We start from the raw sequence: 21,512 nt of genomic DNA, 5'->3' as shown, positions 1-21,512 counted from the left end.
GAAATCGTGGGTGTAGCGGAAGGCGGATGGCCAAATAGTTAAGGAGAAAGAGAAGCAAGGAGTGAATGTGGAAGAACATAAGATAGGAAAAGTATGTAAAGACGTGATGCTGATCATGAGGTGCGACAGCAGCACGGAAGTCATGCAAGCCAGGAAGACCCTGAAGGAGCCCCGCCACCTTCTTGATAGGAAGAAGCTCGTAATGCAAGACGAGACGATGCTGCTGGAAGCGTCAGGAGCTTGCTTATCAATGAAGAAGTAGTCGGAACTCTGCTGCTATATTGTAAAGGCTGTCCTATATGTTAAGTACACTGGCGATTCTGTTTTAATGCTGTTTTGACGGTTGTGCGAGTCTGTGACGTTCTCGTGATTGTGCAAGTCTGTGACGTTCTCGTGGTTGTGCAAGTCTGTGACGTTATCGTGGTTGTGCAAGTCTGTGACGTTCTCGTGGTTGTGCAAGTCTGTGACGTTATCGTGGTTGTGCAAGTCTGTGACGTTTTCGTGGTTGTGCGAGTCTGTGACGTTCTCGTGGTTGTACAAGTCTGTGACGTTCTCGTGGTTGTGCGAGTCTGTGACGTTCTCGTGGTTGTGCAAGTCTGTGACGTTCTCGTGGTTCTGCATGTCTGTGACGTTCTCGTGGTTGTGCAAGTCTGTGACGTTCTCGTGGATGAGCAAGTCTGTGACGTTCTCGTGGTTGTGCAAGTCTGTGACGTTCTCGTGGTTGCATCTAAAACAACTTGGGTTGTACATACTAATGATTTTCACGTGCATTCATGTGTGGTAGGATTACCTATGAAGTTCACTCATTACATAAAAAGTCAACCATGACCGTAGACAAGTCCCCCACAGCGAAACAAGTATTAAACACGAGTGACATATTCCTCATATGAGTGTCCACAGTGGTGTCTGTGAAATCACACTGAAATTACTGTTCATGTCCCAGTGTGTCCAAGAGGATGTTAGATACAAAACAATGAAGATCAGTGAAGATTCAGATAAAAAAAAAAAGCAACTCGCTCTCGAATGAATGAATGATCATAACTTCCGCCGTTCATACTGCTAAACATTGTGAAGGAATTCTTGAATCTTACCGACTAACAATGGATGTTGGTGGTTTAACTGGTTGATTTGAGAGAGAGAGAGAGAGAGAGAGAGAGAGAGAGAGAGACTCGTGTCATGGCATTAATTTTCCCAGCACTCTGGGGAAGTGAATGAAATTACTTATTTTACAAGACACCGGTGATAACTATGGATATGACTCTTTCTCTAACAATAATTTCAGCGTTAAAACTTACAGATTAAGTAGATGCAACTGAGTATATCAGGACAAGTGGTACTCAGAGCTGGATCAAAGATATGAAACACACAGATGTTTGCTCAAAGAAGGAAAGTGTTTCAAAGGTCATTTTTATTAGACTAAATATTTGGGGGTCTATTGCAAATTGTAATTGATATACACGTTTTTCATGGATTTTTTTTTTTATTATGCAAATTCATCAGAGTGGTCTGGCAATATGGGAAAAATAACTCTCTCACTATCCCGTTGCTATTACAAAATTTGTATTTCACCTTTGATTGACTATAGTGGCATCAAAAGTATGTTGACTGGTAAGAAGATATATAGCAGTATAAGCCAATAAGTGTAAATAAAGGCAATGTTGGTATTGTAATAAAGTTGGTAGAATTACCGACAATATGTAAAGTAAAAGGACACAAGTGCAACTAATGTGACATTTATTGTGGCAACGTTTCGCTCTCCAGGAGCTTTATCAAACCATTACAATGGCTTGATAAAGCTCCTGGAGAGCGAAACGTTGCCACAATAAATGTCACATTAGTTGCACTTGTGTCCTTTTACTTTAAATGTTGGTATTGTTAATTTATTCATGTTAATATATTCATTGTAGTGTTTGGCAGCACTAGTGAGGTAGATCTTGGATGCCGCTAAAACTCTGCTTTAAATCCGGTTGTTCAAGGGGTGTAAATGTTGTGCTCTGCCCCAGGTCATGACGGTGAGACGAGTGTTACCTTCATACATGCCAGGTCATGACGGTGAGACGAGTGTTACCTTCACACATGCCAGGTCATGACGGTGAGACGAGTGTTACCTTCACACATGCCAGGTCATGACGGTGAGACGAGTGTTACCTTCACACATGCCAGGTCATGACGGTGAGACGAGTGTTACCTTCATACATGCCAGGTCATGACGGTGAGACGAGTGTTACCTTCACACATGCCAGGTCATGACGGTGAGACGAGTGTTACCTTCACACATGCCAGGTCATGACGGTGAGACGAGTGTTACCTTCACACATGCCAGGTCATGACGGTGAGACGAGTGTCACCTTCACACATGCCAGGTCATGACGGTGAGACGAGTGTCACCTTCATACATGCCAGGTCATGACGGTGAGACGAGTGTCACCTTCATGACGGTGAGACGATGCATACATGCCAGGTCATGACGGTGAGACGAGTGTCACCTTCATACATGCCAGGTCATGACGGTGAGACGAGTGTCACCTTCATACATGCCAGGTCATGACGGTGAGACGAGTGTCACCTTCATACATGCCAGGTCATGACGGTGAGACGAGTGTCACCTTCACACATGCCAGGTCATGACGGTGAGACGAGTGTCACCTTCATACATGCCAGGTCATGACGGTGAGACGAGTGTCACCTTCATACATGCCAGGTCATGACGGTGAGACGAGTGTCACCTTCACACATGCCAGGTCATGACGGTGAGACGAGTGTCACCTTCATACATGCCAGGTCATGACGGTGAGACGAGTGTCACCTTCACACATGCCAGTTCATGACGGTGAGACGACTGGCACCTTCACATACGCCAGTTCACGACGGTGAGACGACTGACACCTTCACACACGCCTTCACGAACATGAATATATTTCCAGGATAAGTATAACACCGGAACAACGAGACAACTTAAAGTTTTGGAGAGGTAGCAAGTTACTTCAGCAGTATCAAGAAGAACAATGGAATATATTAGTTATACCTATTGATCATATTATCCATGATTCGTATAACAAACACAGTAAACCTGTGACCTCAGCCCGGCCCTCCTGCTCTCCACTACACCTGACTTCATCGACACCTGACCTCATCTATACTTGACCTCATCAACACCTGCCCTTATTTACACCTGACCTCATCTACACTTAAATTCACCTACACCTCACTACACATACCTGACCTCACCTACACCTGACCTCACCTTCACCTGACATCACCTACACTTGACCTCACCCACACCTGACCTGTTTCTCCGATCCTACCCTCAACATTTTCATTTACCTTATCAAGCGGTGTGTTTACTTATTTCTGAATGACGTCTCACTCAAGCGCATACTTCAGTGAAACGTCATAATAAACGCATTCCCTGGTACCAGTGTTGTTTCACTCTGAGTGTTAGATCTTTAAGGGCTTAACATGGTGGGTTCTGTATTGCTTTCTTTCTGCAGTGAGAAGACAAGTCTCTTGAAGACTTGTATGAACACGGACAGCGGCGAGATATCACACTTCAAGATGCTTATAGATTGTGATGTAAGTGGCTTAGAAAACCGTCAAGTTGAAGATTGAGACACTTTTGCCATATTAAGGAATCTTTATTATGGAAACGTTTGGCCAGCCAGTGGCTTCTTCAGTCCAATGTAGAGAAGAACGTTGTAATCAATCCCTCAGACTAGAGTCGATGTGTTTAATTCATCAGTCTGAGGGACTGATTACTTCAGAATCCTTATCTTCCACCGTTCTTGTGAAATTATAATGACCAAAATTGAATTCCTATGATCAGAAAACACAAGTTAGACGTTTAAACCAACCAAAAAAAATCATATTAGAAGAGAAATTATTGCCAAAAAATTATTACTCCAATTTACGTTATTTATATATTGGATTTCTGGACTGCAGACTCGTCAATACTGCCGTGAGGCCGTTAGCTTCCCCAATGACAGTAAATAGGCATAAAAACATTGAATTGTCAACAATCCCACCAGGAAACTGATAAGGTAAGCAGCAGCAGGAGAAATGCTCGAGTTATCTGTTTTGTAACGCACTTTATCTTCTGCTAATTCCTTGAAGAAGATCACAAACGACCGACGAAGCTTCTCAAGATTGCTCAGGTTCCCTCGCAGCGCTGTATAGCCCTTGTGGTTTAGCGCTTATTTTTTTATTATAATAATAATAATCAGGTTCCCTCACTGTTGGACAATATACCTTAATCTCTTCCACTAGTTTCTTTTCAAGGGAACAATAGAATGTGTCTGGAAACACCTATCATACTTTTTCATAGTTATTCATATTCCTGTCGCTTATTTAAATGTTTTTATTAATGTAATAATATTAAATAATTGAATACCAGGTTTTCCAGTTACTACAAATTATAATTACTGAAACAGGTATAAATATTTATGGAGATTTATTTTAGTATGGGTAATATATTTCAACGATTGTTAAGCTAAACAAATAATATTAATTTGAATTACGTGTTATGACATTATTGTAAATAACTATTATATTCAGCTGCCTTTTCGGTAACTCGTTTTAGGTAGAACTCATATAATTAGCAATATTCACACTTTAAACATAGATTTCATACACAAAATTGTATTGTCGAGCCTTCATAAATAAGTCATTCCAGAAGCAGCTACCTGATAACTGTTAGTATATTACAGAACAGATGGCAAATATATTATTTGTCTAAAGAATGTAACATTAAATCAATATGTGAAGAATCTTTTAAAAGTCTTTGTGAATGGGGAAAAAGGGTAGAGTTAATTTTTTTTCCTTAGGTTTAGTTCCAGAATTCACGAGATTCCCAGCAAGTGTGGCCCCAGCTGGCTGGAGCAGTGTGATCACAGGCAGCACCATCTCTTGGGCATATTTGTAACTGCAGGTGTTATCTGGACGTTCAGTTTCTAGTATTGGTTAATGTGTCGCTTCCTTGGTATCGTTACTGTTGGTATAAACCTTGGTAATAAATACCGACAAGTTGGTTTAGAAAGACACGTAAGCAAACACTATGACATACTTATTAGAAAATATTTCGGTCCTGGGACCTTGATCACCTGGTGTTTAGCTGGAGAGAGGTAGACCACTTGACGCTTAGCTCTCTCAGGACCAGGAAAGACTAATCTAATCTAACAGCAAACTTGTCCTTCATTGTTTATCATGTTTTATCTTACACTATACGGTTTATGGTATCAATAGTTTTCCATGCTGTTGTTTTATCTTACACTATTCATGGTTACCAGTAATGTTTTCGTTAACGTAAAGTAATTTCATCCCTTTTCTTCATTTTGCCTTCTGTGTCTTGCATATTAGATCGTCTGGTAGCCTCTGTTGTTTCACTGTCAACTGTGCATGACACTGTGATTGTGCAACGTACTACAGACGGACCGACTCCTTTCGGAATCCAAGTCTTGACAGTGGAAAGAACAACAGCCACATCCACTCATACATTTTTGGGAACTCAGAATGTATCACGAGACTGTTGCCTGTAGTATACCTGGAGGGTATTCCAGGGGTCGACGCCCCCTCGGCCCGGTCCATGACCAGGCCTCTGTTGCTATGTTACCTATGAGTAACCAGCTATTCAAAGTTTATAAGCATCGACAGACGCTATACACATCGTCAGTGTGAGTGATTCTGGTAAAGTCCTGCCTTCACATCCACCTGTGTTTCTCTAGCTTTATATTTTAATTTTAAATTAAATACATTTTGAGTTTTTATTCGTTTTCAGTTTTATTGTATTCACTTTCTGTGCAGTCTTTTCTTATTTCCTTGAAATAACCATTTTTCAAAAAGTTCCTGCTCTCACCTCGTGAAGTTCCTGCTCATAGTTCGTGAAGTTCCTGCTCATAGTTCGTGAAGTTCCTGCTCATAGTTCGTGAAGTTTCTGTTCTCACCTCATAAAATCATTACTCTTAAGACGACACAGTTCACTAGGCTGGGATTATGGGATAACAGGAATACTTCTCTGGGATCACTGAGATAAGTGAGTTGGGATTATGGAATACCAGAGATACTTCTCTATGATCATTGAGATAAGTGAGGCTGGTGTTATGTGATACCAGGAGTATTTCCCTAAGATAATTGAGATAAGTGAAGCTAGAGTTATGGAATACCTACCAGGGATATTTCTCTGGTATTGCCAAACACTTGAATCACCTCTAGTTGTCTGTATATTACGGTCATTATTTAAAGGCCTGCCTAACTTAACCTTTTTTTAAATTTTTAAGTTGTTCAGAAATCAACGAACTGTATGACAGGTTCCAGTATAGATGAAAATATATGAAAGACAGTGTGTCAATATGTGTATTGGAAAGTGTATGGAGAACATGTGTTGGTCAGTATATGTTTGACAGAATAGGCGGAAAATATAGTGGACAGATTGAACATCAAAATGGTATAAAATACCGACAGGTTGTTAGGTAAGACACATATGCAACAGTTAGGTATCTTTATTTCGAAACGTTTCGCCTACACAGTAGGCTTCTTCAGTCGAGTACAGAAAAGTTGATAGAAGCAGAAGAGACTTGAAGACGATGTAATCAGTCCATCACCCTTAAAGTTTTGAGGTGGTCAGTCCCTCAGTCTGGAGAAGAGCATTGTTCCATAGTATGAAACAATATGTTTCAGACTATGGAACATATTGTTTCATACTATGGAACAATGCTCTTCTCCAGACTGAGGGACTGACCACCTCAAAACTTTAAGGGTGATGGACTGATTACATCGTCTTCAAGTCTCTTCTGCTTCTATCAACTTTTCTGTACTCGACTGAAGAAGCCTACTGTGTAGGCGAAGCGTTTCGAAATAAAGATACCTAACTGTTGCATATGTGTCTTACCTAACAACATAGTGGACAGACTTTCTTATTTTTAATTAATGTTGACTTATGAAGAGAAGATGATTATATTGCAATAAAGTAAAAAGACACAAGTGCAAGTAATAACATTTTATGTGATAAAAATTTCGCTCTCCCTGTGTCCTCTTTATCAAACATATTGTCGGTAATTCTTCCTTTATTCATGTATTAAAGTTACTAACTCTTCAGCGCTAATATTCTTAGATCATCGAAATAGTCGTTGTACCTTATTTTTCTCAGTCGTTGTACCTTATTTTTCTTAGTCGTTGTACCTTATTTTTCTCAGTCGTTGTACCTTATTTTTCTTAGTCGTTGTACCTTATTTTTCTCAGTCGTTGTATCTTATTTTTCTCAGTCGTTGTACCTTATTTTTCTCAGTCGTTGTACCTTATTTTTCTCAGTCGTTGTACCTTATTTTTCTTAGTCGTTGTACCTTATTTTCCTCAGTCGTTGCACCTTATTTTTCTCAGTCGTTGTACCTTATTTTTCTCAGTCGTTGTACCTTATTTTTCTCAGTCATTGTACCTTATTTTTCTCAGTCGTTGTACCTTATTTTTCTCAGTCGTTGTACCTTATTTTTCTCAGTCGTTGTGCCTTATTTTTCTCAGTCGTTGTACCTTATTTTTCTCAGTCGTTGTACCTTATTTTTCTCAGTCGTTATACCTTATTTTTCTCAGTCGTTGTACTTTATTTTTCTCAGTCGTTGTACCTTATTTTTCTCAGTCGTTGTACCTTACTTTTCTCAGTCGTTGTACCTTATTTTTCTTAGTCGTTGTACCTTATTTTTCTTAGTTGTTGTACCTTATTTTTCTTACCCTCCTTCGGTACTTTTCCCAAGGATGTGACCAGTAACAGTCGAACATCTGTTACAGTAAGATTTTGCTTACTTCTTGTCGATCAGAGGCGCCAGGTGAAGAAGATTTTCTTTGAGAAGTCGATGTAGCGAACACGAGTCCTTCCCAATGCAAGCTTTACCACACAAAAAAATAAAATTAGTAAAGTAAAAAGGCATAATATCGTGACTGGGACAATATACTCGACTCTACGACTCTTGTGTTACTACCACTACTCCATTATTATTATTACCACCTCTGTCACTGTTACTACTACTGTTACCATTACCTCTACCACTGTTATCATTACTTCCACTATTACTACTACTACTACCATTACCTCTACCACTGCTACCATTACTTTCACTACTACTACTACTACTACTACTACCATTACCTCTACCACTGCTACCATTACTTCCACTACTACTACCACCATTACCTCTACCACTGCCACCATTACTTCCACTACTACTGCCACTATTACCTCTACCACTGCTACCATTACTTCCACTACTACTGCCACTATTACCTCTACCACTGCCACCATTACTTCCACTACTACTGCCACTATTACCTCTACCACTGCCACCATTACTTCCACTACTACTGCCACTATTACCTCTACCACTGCCACCATTACTTCCACTACTACTACCACCACTACCTCTACCACTGCCACCATTACTTCCACTACTACTACCTTCTCTCGGTTGACATTCACGCTTCTGAGTAACTAATTAATGGTCCAATTCGGACCTAAACGTCGCTTTTAGTTTCTTTCTGTACGCGTTTTTGTTTACTTAAATATTAGTGGAGTATAAGAGCAGGAACCACGACCTCCACTACTCCACAGTAACAAGAACCACGACCTCCGCTATTCAACAGTAACAAGAACCACGACCTCCGCTACTCCGCAGTAACAAGAACCACGACCTCCGCTATTCCACAGTAACAAGAACCACGACCTTCGCTACTCCACAGTAACAAGAACCACGACCTCCGCTATTCCACAGTAACAAGAACCACGACCTCCGCGACTCCGCAGTAACAAGAACCACGACCTCCGCTACCCCACAGTAACAAGAACCACGACCTTCGCTACTCCACCGTAACAAGAACCACGGCCTCCGCTACCCCACAGTAACAAGAACCACGACCTCCGCTACTCCACAGTAACAAGAACCACGACCTCCGCTACTCCACAGTAACAAGAACCATGACCTCCGCTACTCCACAGTAACAAGAACCACGACCTCCGCTATTCCACAGTAACAAGAACCACGACCTCCGCGTCTCCGCAGTAACAAGAACCACGACCTCCGCTACTCCACAGTAACAAGAACCACGACCTCCGCTACTCGACAGTAACAAGAATCACGACCTCCGCGAATACACAGTAATAAAAACCACGACCTCCGCTACTCCACAGTAACAAGAAACACGACCTCCGCTACTCCACAGTAACAAGAACCACGACCTCCGCGACTCCACAGTAACAAGAACCACGACCTCCGCGGCTCCACAGTAACAAGAACCACGACCTCCGCGACTCCACAGTAACAAGAACCACGACCTCCGTTATTCCACAGTAACAAGAACCACGACCTCCGCTACTCCACAGTAACAAGAACCACGACCTCCGCGACTCCACAGTAACAAGAACCACGACCTCCGCTATTCCTCAGTAACAAGAACCATGACCTCCGCGACTCCGCAGTAACAAGAACCACGACCTCCGCGACTCCACAGTAACAAGAACCATGACCTCCGCGACTACACAGTAATAAAAACCACGACCTCCGCGACTACACAGTAACAAGAACCACGACCTCCGCGACTCCGCAGTAACAAGAACTTCGACCTCCGCTACCCCACAGTAACAAGAACCACGACCTCCGCTATTCCTCAGTAACAAGAACCATGACCTCCGCGACTCCGCAGTAACAAGAACCACGACCTCCGCGACTCCACAGTAACAAGAACCATGACCTCCGCGACTACACAGTAACAAGAACCACGACCTCCGCGACTCCGCAGTAACAAGAACTTCGACCTCCGCTACCCCACAGTAACAAGAACCACGACCTCCGCGACTCCACAGTAACAAGAACCACGACCTCCGCGACTGCACAGTAACAAGAACCACGACCTCTGCGACTCCACAGTAACAAGAGCACACTGTGTAAGTTTACGAACATTAACCAAGTTATTAACGTTTAAGAGTGCCTATAAAGTGACCTGCCTGTCCCTACAAACCCTGTGTGGCCCAGACAATGGAATCGTTCAACTGGAAAGTCACTCAGACGTCTGGCCACGGCTTTACAATACTTGAGAAACTTAACAAAGGATTGACTCAGACGCTTAAACCACATTTTTCGTTTAAAGTTAATTAAATTATTCTGGATTTTGTGTTTATGATAGAGCGATTAAAATTGATTGTTCGTAGAGACGATTATACAGGTCTCCTCAGGCAGAATTAAAAACTGATTATGTGAAGAATCACGATGATTCAAATGAAATGACAAGAATCACGATGATTCTAATGCAATGACAAGAATCACGATGATTCTAATGTAATGATGAGAATCACGATGATTCTAATGTAATGACAAGAATCACGATGATTCTAATGCAATGACAAGAATCACGATGATTCTAGTATAATGAGAAATATCATGATGATAATGTAATGAGGAGCATCATGATGATACTTTGAAAATTAAATAACACGTCTTCTTTCTTGTTACCAGTGTCATGCCAGCCAGACCAACCATGAAACTTGAGTGGGTGGGAGCCTGGTAGTGGGTGGGAGTCTGGGAGTGGGTGGGAGTCTGGGTGGGGGTGGGTGCCTGGGAGTGGGTGGGAGTCTGGGATTGGGTGGGAGCCTGGGAGTGCGTGGGAGCCTGGGAGTGAGTTGGAACCTGGGAGTGGGTAGGAGCCTTGGAGTGAGTTGGAGCCTGGGAGTGGGTGGGAGCATGGAAGTGAGTGGGAGCCTGGGAGTTGATAGGAACCTGGGAGTGGGTGGGAGCCTGGGAGTGAGTTCGAGCCTGGGAGTAGGTGGGAACCTTGGAGTGAGTGGGAGTCTGGGATTGGGTGGGAGCCTGGGAGTGAGTTGGAGTCTGGGAGCAAGTTGGAGCCTGGGAGTGGGTGGGAGCATGGAAGTGAGTGGGAGTCTGGAAGTGGGTGGGAGCATGAGAGTGAGTTGGAGCCTGGGAGTAGGTGGGAGCCTGGTAGATAGTTGGAGCCTGGGAGTGGGTGGGTTCCTGGGAGCGAGTTGGAGCCTGGGAGTGGGTGGGATCCTGGGAGTAGGTGAGAGCCTGGTAGTGAGTTGGAGCCTGGGAGTGGGTGGGAACCTGGGAGTGGGTGGGAGCATGGGAGTGAGTTGGAGCCTGGGAGTAGGTAGGAGTCTGGGAGTGGGTGGGAGCCTGGTAGATAGTTGGAGCCTGAGAGTGGGTGGGAGCCTGAGAAAAGGTGGGTGCCTGGGAGCGAGTTGGAGCCTGGGAGTGGGTGGGAGCCTGGGAGTGGGTGGGGGCCCGGGAGTGAACGGGAGCCTGGAAGTGGGTGGAAGCTTGGAAGTGGGTGGGAGCCTGGAAGTGGGTGGGAGCCTGGAAGTGAGTGGGAGCCTGGAAATGAGTGGAAGCCTGGAAGTTGGTGGGAGCCTGGGAGTGGGTTGGAGCCTGTGAGTGGGTGGGAGCCTGGGAATGAGTGGGAACCTGGAAGTTGGTGGGAGCCTGGGAGTGGGTGGGAGCTTGGAAGTGAGTGGGAGCCTGTAAGTTGTTGAGAGCGTGGGAGCGGGTGGGAGCCTGAAGGTTGGTGGGAGCCTGGGAGTGGGTGGGAGCCTGGGAGTGGGTGGGAGCCTGGGAATGAGTGGGAGCCTGGAAGTTGTTGAGAGCGTGGGAGTGGGTGGGAGCCTGAAGGTTGGTGGGAGCCTGGGAGTGGATGGGAGCCTGGAAGTTGGTGGGAGCCTTGGAGTGGGTGAGAGCTTGGAAGTGAGTGGGAGCCTGTAAGTTGGTGGGAGCCTAGAAGTGGGTGGGAGCCTGGGAATGGGTAGGAGCCTGCGAGTGGGTGGGAGCCTTGAAGTTATGGGAGACTGGGAATGGGTGGGAGCCTGGAAGTGGGTGGGAGCCTGGGAGTGGGTGATAGTCTGGAAGTGGTTTGGAGCCTGGGAGTGGGTGGGAGCCTGGGAGTAGGTGGGAGCTTGGTAGTGGGTGGGAGCCTACCTGGAGTCTACCTGGAAAGTATTCCGGGGATGAACGTCCCCGTGGCCCGGTCCACGACCTGGGATCCCGATGGATCAGGGCCTGATCAACCAGGCTGTTACTGTTGGCCACACGTAGTCCAACATATGAACCACAGCCCGGCTGATCCGGCACCGACTCTAAGTATCAGTTTAGCTCCCTCTTTTAGGCAGCCAGGGGTATATTGGTAATTCCCCTTATGTCTGGTAGGAGGATTTTGAACAATCGTGGGCCCCGGACACTTCATGCGTTTTCTCTTAGTGTACCAATGGCGCCCTTACTTTTCAGTTGAGGTTATTTTGCCCCGCCTGCGAAGTCTTTGGCTTTTGTAAGGAGTGATTTCTGTGTGCAGATTAGGGATCATTCCTTCTAGGATTTTCCAAGTGTAGATTATGAAATATCTCTCTCGCCTGCATTCCAGCATGTACAAGTCAAGTGCTTCCAAGTGTTTAATGGTACTTGTATGTGCAGTGAAGGTTCTCTGTACATTCTCTAGATCTGCAATTTCACCTGCTTTGAATGGAGATATTAATGAAAAGCAATATTCCAGCATAGAGAAAACAAGTGATTTAAAGAGTCATCACTGGCCTGACATCTCATGTTCTCAACGTTCTCAATACCCATCCTTTCATTTTCTTCGCAGATGTGAATTTTGAAAGTGAGATCCTCAGACATTACCACTCCCAGGTCCCTCACATTACTTTTCCGCTCTATTGTAGTATACTCAGTTCTAATTATCTCCTCCAGTTTTCCATAACGGAGTAGTTGGAAATTCGTCTTCATTGAACATATTGTTGTCAGTTGCCCATTGAAAAACTTAGTTTATATCTTTTTGGAGGTTAACCATGTCCTCAGTGGATGAGTCTCATGCAGATCCTAGTATCCTGCAGAGGAAGACACGGTGCTATGGATTACATCTCTGTCTGTCTGCTATGAGGATGAGTAACAGGATAGGGACGAGTACTGTACCATGCGGAACAGAGCTTTTCACTATGGCAGCTTCCGATTTAACTCTGTTGATCACTACTCTTTGTGTTTGATTGATTAGAAAGCTGAAGATCCATCTGCCCAATTTGCCAGTTAATCCCTTTAGCACGCATTTTGTGCGTTATTGCACCATGATCGCACTTGTCAAAGACTTTTACAAAATCAGCCTTCCGTTTGCTGTCCAGTGCATCCAAGACTATATCATAGTGGTCCAGTAGCTGCGAGAGGCAGGAACGACCTGCTCTGAACCCATGTTGCCTTGGATTGTGCAATTGTTGGGAGTCCAAGTTATTTGCAATCATACTTCTTAGAACTCTTTCAAAGATTTTTATGATGTGGGACGTTAAAGCTATTGGTCTATAGTTCTTAGCTAATGCTTTTCTGCAACTTTTGTAGAGTGGGGCTACATCTGTTGTATTTAGTGGCTATGGAAATTTACCTGTTTCTATGCTCCTTCTTTACAGCATACTTAGAGCCCGTGAGAAGGGTTTCTCGGAATTCTTAATGAACACAGAGTTCCACGAGACTGAGCCTGGGGCTGAGTGCTTGGGCATGTTGTCAGTGGCTTTCTCAAAATCTAGCAGAATTAGTGAATTTGGCATACATTGACAGGGTTTTGAGGCTCATTCATGAAACAATTATTTGAATTATCTATCTTTAGACTGATTAGTGGCTGGGTAAACAGTGTCGTATTGAGATTTCAGTATCTCACTCATTTCTTTGTTGTCGTCTGTGTAGGATCCATCTTGTCTGAGCAAGGGCCCTATACTAGATGTGGTTTTTGCCTTGCTTTTGGCATATGAAAAGAAATATTTCGAATTTCTTTCAATTTCACTAATTGCTTTTAGCTATTTTTGTCTCTCTTGGATCTTGTATGAGTCCTTTAACTTATGCTCAATATTTTTCACTTCCCTGGTTAGCGCTTCCTTCCGTGTTTAACATAATCTAACATTCTTGAGGAGCTCTGTGATTCTTCGTCTTCTCCTGTAGAGGGAGCGTCTCTCTCTCTCTCTCTCTCCAGTTTACATCTCTTCTTTTTTCTTAGTGGAATATGCTTTGAACTTACTTCAGCTACCAGAAAGTTGATCTTTTCAAGGCACTGGTTAGGGTCCATGCTATTTAAGATGTCTTCCCAATATGTTTCCTGGTTTATTTAGGACATCAGAGGGAAGTGAGCATGACTATTTCATAGGTGATCATGTCTCACAGAGTTGTTACTATGATGAGAAAACAGTGAAAGAGGAAAGACTGTCACGCTGAGACACATACATACACACACACACACACACACACACACACACACACACACACACACACACACACACACACACACACACACACACACACACACATACACACACACACACACACACACACGCACACACACATACACACACACACACACACACACACACACACACACACACACACACACACACACACACACACACACACACACACACACACACACACACACACACACACACACACCAGCATCCTTCGCACAGGATTTACAGCGAAACGATACATTTGTGAATAATGAGAAAAAGTAATGTTGCAACTATGAACAAAAGAACGAAATCAGGTTACAACTGATAGCACAAGGAATAAATGACGTGCGACAGTGTACAAAGGGAATGTGTGGTAGAGAGCAAGAGACGTAAGTACCTAATTAGCATAATAGACCGAAGTCTTCTGGGGTATATTCCTTCAAACCTGGAAGTGACTTATAAATATACGTGAAGAAACACTAGGGGACATATTAAAAACGCTTCGGTCCCAGGACCGAAAGGTTTACCAATTAATATGTCCTAGTGTTTGTTCACCGGTCTTATTTTAAACCAATATCCGCTGAGTATAATGCTGCCATCTCATTCCCGTCTCTCCCTGAGGTACACTGTGGCTTGTCCCTGTGTTTCCACTCATATATTAAACATCGATGGCAACGCAAATTACAGTTTCAGCTCATTGTCTGCCAACGGAATCTCAGTCACAAAAAAAACTCATCAGTAGTCAGCGAATATCAATAACGTGATGTGACTCAGCTGTTTTACTGAGGATAAAAAAATAACATAATGTTGAATGGGAGAGAGAGAGAGAGAGAGAGAGAGAGAGAGAGAGAGAGAGAGAGAGAGAGAGAGAGAGAGAGAGAGAGAGAGAGAGAGAGAGAGAGAGAGAGAGAGAGAGAGAGAGAGAGAGAGAGAGAGGAGATAAAGATTAAAAATAGACAATCCTGTCTGAGGACTATATAACATTTTTTTTTTTATTAACTCAGCCGTCTCCCACCAAGGCAGGGTGGCCCGAAAACGAAAAAACTTTCATCATCATTCACTTCATCACTGTCTTGCCAGAGGCGCGCTAACACTACAGTTATCAAACTGCAACATAAACACCCCTCCTTCAGAGTGCAGACACTGGACTTTCCATCTCCAGGACTCAAGTCCAGCCTGCAGGTTTCCCTGACTGTCTTCATAAATGTTACCTTGTTCACACTCCAACAGCACGTCAAGTCCTAAAAACCATTTGTCTCCACTTGGTATCTAGCGCTCACACACGCTTGCAGGAAGTCCAAGCCCTTCACACACAAAACCTCCTTTACCCCTAGCTCTGCTGGGTGCTTGGTTCTTGTAGGATTGCGTGGTCCTGTGGGTTAGATTATTATTATTATTATAATCAAGGGGGAAGTGCTAAACCCGGAGGATTATACAGCGCCTGGGGGGGGGGATGTGGAAGGCATTCAGGCTTAATTCGTGGAACTGGAGCACAGATCCAATTCCCTAAATCAAGAACCCCTCACCAACATCAAGGAACCTTCCTTGAGACCTGTGGGTTAGAGCGTGATGTGAGTTTCGCTCACCACGAGGTGGCTCAAAACGACATGAGTTCGAATCCTCTGCTAGTCGCAGTGTTATTGATTATATACCACTCGTTCGTGGTTACAATAATATATATTTATATCGTGCAGAATAGGTAAAACTTGCGATTTTGGCCTAAATAGCAACGCTCTTCATGCCGAATAAGGCAAGCGAAAATTTGAATGTGCAATAATTTCATAAAAATCATTCTGAACCTAACGAAAACAAAATTTCATTGTTTGTTTATGATTAATTTTTTGTAAACTTATCTAAAATGTATGTAGTAGAATTAGACCAAATTATACTACACTTGTTATAATAAGGTTAGGTAAGTTTTCTAAGTTTCTTTTGGTACAAAATTATTAATTTTTACATTAACATAAATAAAAGAAAATATATCTTTAAACGCAAAAGAGAAAATGTTAGAAAGGGACTCAATTTTAAATGAGTTCTTGCTAACTGAACAATTTTACCTATTTTGCACTACATTATGTATATATATATATATATATATATATATATATATATATATATATATATATATATATATATATATATATATATATATATATATATATATATATATGTCGTGCCGAATAGGCAGAACTTGCGATCTTGGCTTAAATAGCAACGCTCATCTTGCCATATAGGACAAGCGAAAATTTGTGTATGCAGTAATTTCGCCAAAATCATTCTGAACCTAACGAAAAAATATATATTTCATTGTGTTTGTTTAGTATTAAATTACTGTAAACAAATCTAAAATATATTTAGTTGGGTTAGGCTAAAATAAATTGTTCTTGTTAAAACAAGGTTAGGTAAGTTTTCTAAGTTTCTTTTGGTGCAAAATTAAAATTTTTTACATTAACATTAATGAAAAATATATATCTTTAAACGTATAAGAGAAAATTTTGGAAAGGACTTAATTTTAAATGGGTTCTTGCTAATTGACCAGTTTTACATATTCGGCACGACATATATATATATATATATATATATATATATATATATATATATATATATATATATATATATATATATATATATATATATATATATATATATATATATATATATATATATATATATATATATTTATATATTTATATATATATATATATATATATATATATATATATATATATATATATATATATATATATATATATATATATATATATATATATATATATATATATAGCACCTTTCAAGGCAGGTGAAATTGCTGACCTAGAAAATGTACAGAGAACTTTCACGGCGTGCATAACGGAGATAAAACACCTCAATTACTGGGAGCGCTTGAGGTTCCTGAACCTGTATTCCCTGGAACGCAGGAGGGAGAGATACATGATTATATACACCTGGAAAATCCTAGAGGGACTAGTACCGAACTTGCACACGAAAATCACTCACTACGAAAGCAAAAGACTTGGCAGACGATGCAACATCCCCCCAAATGAAAAGCAGGGGTGTCACTAGCACGTTAAGAGACCATACAATAAGTGTCAGGGGCCCGAGACTGTTCAACTGCCTCCCAGCATACATAAGGGGGATTACCAACAGACCCCTGGCAGTCTTCAAGCTGGCACTGGACAAGCACCTAAAGTCGGTTCCTGACCAGCCGGGCTGTGGCTCGTACGTTGGTTTGCGTGCAGCCAGCAGCAACAGCCTGGTTGATCAGGCTCTGATCCACCAGGAGGCCTGGTCACAGACCGGGCCGCGGGGGCGTTGACCCCCGGAATTCTCTCCAGGTAAACTCCAGGTATATATATACATATATATATATATATATATATATATATATATATATATATATATATATATATATACATATATATATATATATATATATATATATATATATATGGTTCCTATCTTGAAATTCATGTATCATAATAGTTATAGTGTCAAAGACACATTTAGACACATTTATGAGTAAGGTCTTACAAAGTTCTACTTATGAGTAATGTTGTCTGAGGTCGACACTCACGTTCATTCCCACCATTTTAATTTGCTCTTACAGTTATTAATTCCCGGACTCTTGGCTACGATCATACACTAATTCTCTATCTCGATAATTTCTCTTATTTAACACACTGAGATAATCGTATTTCGTGACATTATTATGGCTTATCTATGCTTTCAACTATTCCCTGTGAAGCGACAGATTTTCAGAGTATCTTAATATTTTTAACCATGACTCACATTTCCCTTCTACCTGATTTGCCCTCAGATTCATTACCTTGATTATTTCCTCAGAACTAAATACAGAATCACAACTCTTTTTTTTTGAGCATTTAAATGATATATATAAAGACATACTAAAATATATGGGTGCCTTTCCATGAAAGATATAACATCACTAAATCAAGCCTCGATGGCGCAGTAGGCAGCGCGTGAGTGTCATAATCTCAAAGTCGTGAGTTCGACCCTCACTCCAGGCAGTTTCTTTGAAGAAAAGAAGAGTGTTTGTCTTGTGCTGAGCCGTCAACATTGTTATACTTTAATATCGAGGTGGAATTTAAGCGTTTTAAACACTGGATAATATATTATCTAGTATTTTGAGAAGGACTTTAAAAAACACCCATAGAGCACACAAGACTGCTGCTTACACAAAAATATTCCCATATACACCTTAAGAGACCAGTATACACCACAACACGCCAACATACACCACAAGACAACAACATACAACACAAGACACCAACATACAAGACAAGACACCAACATACACCACAAGACACCAACATACAACACAAGACACCAACATACACCACAAGACAACAACATACTACATAAGACAACAACATACAAGACAAGACACCAACATACACCACAAGACACCAATATACACCACAAGACGCCAACTTACACCACAAGACGCCAACATACACCACAAGACACCAATATACACCACAAGACACCAACATACACCACAAGACGCCAACATACACCACAAGACACCAACATACACCACAAGACGCCAACATACACCACAAGACGCCAACATACACCACAAGACACCAACATACACCACAAGACACCAACATACACCGCAAGACGCCAACATACACCACAAGACGCCAACATACACCACAAGACGCCAACATACACCACAAGACGCCAACATACACCACAAGACGCCAACATACGCCACAAGACACCAACATACACCACAAGACGCCAACATACACCACAAGACGCCAACATACACCACAAGACACCAACAAACACCACAAGACACCAATATACAACGCAAGACACCAACATACACCACAAGACACCAACATACAACGCAAGACACCAACATACAACGCAAGACACCAACATACACCACAAGACACCAACATACAACGCAAGACACCAACATACACCACAAGACACCAACATACACCACAAGACACCAACATACACCACAAGACACCAACATACACCACAAGACACCAACATACACCACAAGACACCAACGTACACCACAAGACACCAACATACACCACAAGACACCAACGTACACCACAAGACACCAACATACACCACAAGACACCAACATACACCACAAAACACCAACATACACCACAAGACACCAACATACACCACAAGACACCAACATACAACGCAAGACACCAACATACAACGCAAGACACCAACATACACCACAAGACACCAACATACAACGCAAGACACCAACATACACCACAAGACACCAACATACACCACAAGACACCAACATACAACACAAGACACCAACATACACCACAAGACACCAACATACACCACAAGACACCAACGTACACCACAAGACACCAACATACACCACAAGACACCAACATACAACGCAAGACACCAACATACACCACAAGACACCAACATACACCACAAGACACCAACATACAACACAAGACACCAACATACACCACAAGACACCAACATACACCACAAGACACCAACATACACCACAAGACACCAACGTACACCACAAGACACCAACATACACCGCACGGCACTAACATACACCACGAAACACCAACATACACCACATGACACACACACATACAACAAAAGCAGCCAAGGTACACTACATTGTAATCACATGCACCACACAATGTCCACATCAACAATACACCAACATACTCAATAAAACAGTTACAATACTATAACACAACAATTTAATTGACGTGTAAGAGCTACATCTGCTACAGATAATGTACCTCTGGTTCGGAGGGAGGAGCCTACTATCACACACAAAACATAGGAAAATATGAATAACTTTTACTGTTGATGAAGCACCGTGGCTAGAACAATGCGATTCGACCCCTTCACACACCTCTCATTGGGTTCTACTTAGTGAGATCATACTCCAGGGAGGTATGTTCTCGGTAAGACAGCTAGATGATTACGATGTTCCAGGTGTGGTCTAGCTTGTGGTGTATGTTAGTGTATTGTTGTATAAGTTAGCGTCATTATTGGGTATTTGATTACAATGTAGTGAACTTTGGTGTCATGTGGTATATGTTGGCGGCTGATTGTGAATGTTGGTGTCTTGTAGTGTATGTTGGTGTCCTGTGGAAAATGGTGGTAGCTTTCGGTGTAGGTTGGTGTCTTGTACTGTATGCTGGAGTCTTGTGGTGTATGTTGGTGTCTTGTGATGTATGTTGATGTCTTGTGGAACAACAGCAAGACTGCACAATATTGTACATTAGCTTCTAGTGACATATACTGACATTCGTGGTATATGCGAGTGTCCAATAGTGAGCTAATAACTTTTCCTACATACTGGAGTACTTTGGTGTATGGTTGTCTTTAAGAGAGACAGGTACTTTCCAAAATACTGGATTTCGCGTCATCCAGTGTCTAAGACACCTAAATTCCACCTTGGACATTAAAGTTTAACTGTATAGATGGGAACAATGTTGATGGATCAATATAAGACAAACATTGCTCTTTTCTTAAAAGAAACTGCCTCGAGTGAGGATCGAACTCACGACCTTGAGATTATGAGACTCACGCGCTGCCTACTGCGCCATCGAGGCTTGATTTAGTGGCGATATATCTTTCATGGAAACGTACCTATATATTTTAAGAAGTAAATGTGTTTTGTATGCCATTTACATTCTCAAAAACGAGACGTGCGATGTTGTATGCAAATAAGGCCTCTAATAGAGTACGTACAGACAACGTGAAGACAACACGTGGTTAAACATGCTTGTAACCTTGAGAGAGTTTAGAGGTTTGCAACAAGAGTAGTTACTGGGTTGAGGACATTTAACTCTGAGAAAATCTTGAAAGAACTGAATCTGTCAACTTAGCAGGAAGAAAGACCATGCAAGTCATTGCTCAGAATGACGATAGATGAAAGCACAGATGAACTTCAGAAATGTTACGAAATACGAAATTTGAAGCAATGTGATATATAAGTAAATTTAGCTAGGCTGAGAATTAATGTAAGATCAGAAACAAGTGTACTAGAATTGTAATTGTAAGTGAAAAGTTGCACACTCACTGGTGATACCTTACACTTTATCCTCAACAAGCCAGAAACATGCTTCCAAAGAGGCTAAATTACATACATTATTATCTTGTGCTCAAGAAGCTCACGAGACGGTACATGTTGACACAGGAGAATGTGTCGACATCACACTCATTCACAGACAAAATTAATATTACCTAACTTTTCCCTACTTGGAATTATTGTAAAGTG

At 42.0% G+C, this 21,512-nt stretch overlaps 1 non-coding gene across 1 annotated transcript; it reads right to left on the bottom strand.

Annotated features, from left to right (window-relative positions):
* Positions 1–20,771: 20,771 nt before the first annotated feature.
* Positions 20,772–20,844, bottom strand: TRNAM-CAU (transfer RNA methionine (anticodon CAU)). The gene has a single exon. It is a non-coding gene; the product is annotated as a tRNA-Met (tRNA).
* Positions 20,845–21,512: the final 668 nt, after the last annotated feature.

Source organism: Cherax quadricarinatus, chromosome 22, assembly GCF_038502225.1.
Source record: "Cherax quadricarinatus isolate ZL_2023a chromosome 22, ASM3850222v1, whole genome shotgun sequence".
Lineage (NCBI taxonomy): Eukaryota > Metazoa > Arthropoda > Malacostraca > Decapoda > Parastacidae > Cherax > Cherax quadricarinatus.
Note: the sequence above shows the minus strand (reverse complement) of the source record. Positions and strands in the feature narration are given on the sequence as shown.